Below are 1,487 nucleotides of genomic sequence, written 5' to 3'. Positions count from 1 at the left end.
GGTGGAGGTTGCAGTGAGCCAAGATCGAGCCACTGCACTCCAGGCTGGGGGACAGAGTGAGACTCCATCTCTAAATAAATAAATAAATAAATAAAATAATGATAAAAAGTACCAGTAACGGCCAGGCACGTTGGTTCGTGCCTGTAATTCCAGCACTTTGGAAAGCCAAGGCTGGCAAATAACCTGAGGCCAGGAGTTTGAGACCAGTCTGGCCAACATGGTGAAACCTTATCTACTAAAAATACAAATATTAGCTGGGCCTGGTGGTGCATGCCTGTAATCCCAGCTACTTAGGAGGCTGAGGCAGGAGAATCTCTTGAACCTGGGAGGCAGAGGTTGCAGTGAGCCAAGATTGTGCCACTGCACTCCAGCCTGGGTGACAGAGCAAGACTCCGTCTCAAAACAAAACAAAACAAAACAGTAACATAGTTTTTTATTATCATTAGCAATTATATATTGTACATAATTACATGTGCTATACTTTTATACAACTGGCAGCCAGTAGGTTTGCTTATATCAGCATCACCAGAAACACATGGGTAATGTCTGGAACTAAGAGGTTACGATGGCTTGAATGGTTATAACGTCACTAGGCAATAGGAATTTTTCAATTTCATTGTAATCTTATGGGGCCACAAATAAATGCCCTATGTGGCACATGACTGTATTATTATTGTTATTATTATTTTGTAAACATTCCTGGAAAGGTTTAGGGCAGATTGCCGTGGCAAGGCAGCTATTCACATGAGCCAGAACCTGCCCAATTCTAAATAAGGTCAATCAGGATGCACCCATCCTTCTATACTAAACTATATAGAGTCTGCGACTCTGCAAAACACACTTCTGCTTTTCCTTTGCTTCCCTGCTAGGCTTTGCCAACAGGGGGAACTAGAGGGAAATGGCAAGATTGTAGGCACCCTCCAGTCTGCTGTTTCTCTGAGCATCACTTATGCAGAACTTTACTCTAGCAGGAGCAGTTCGTTAGGTTGCAGCAGCTGACTCAGTTTTTCCAGCACTTGAAAAACCAGCCTAAGTGTCTCCAACCCCCTCAACAGCACCAGCCAGCTCCTTCCTTAGAGCTTTGAGTTGCAGCTCTAGAGGACCTTTTCTCTAGATTTCTAAGATTTTTGCTTTGATTTTTTTTCAAGGTAGCTGCTACCTCCATGACACCTTAGAGTTCTCTTTTTACGCTTTAGTAGTTTACTCTCTTGATCTGTCTATCTATACACAAAAGATATATATGTGTATATATATATATACACACATATATATACATATATACACATATATATACATATATATGTATACACACACACACACACATATATATATGTTTTTTTTTTTTTTTTTTTTTTTTTGAGATGAAGTTTTGCCCTGTCACCCAGGCTGGAGTGCAGTGGCTCAATGTTAGCTCACTGTAACCTCCACCTCCCAGGTTCAAACGATTCTTCTGCCTCAGCCTCCTGAGTAGCTGGGATTACAGGTGT

Source organism: Sapajus apella, unplaced genomic scaffold, assembly GCF_009761245.1.
Source record: "Sapajus apella isolate SASKATOON/1434 unplaced genomic scaffold, GSC_monkey_1.0 scaffold54, whole genome shotgun sequence".
Taxonomy (NCBI): Eukaryota; Metazoa; Chordata; class Mammalia; order Primates; family Cebidae; genus Sapajus; species Sapajus apella.
The sequence above is the reverse complement of the archived record's forward strand: the minus strand, read 5'-3'. Positions refer to the sequence as shown.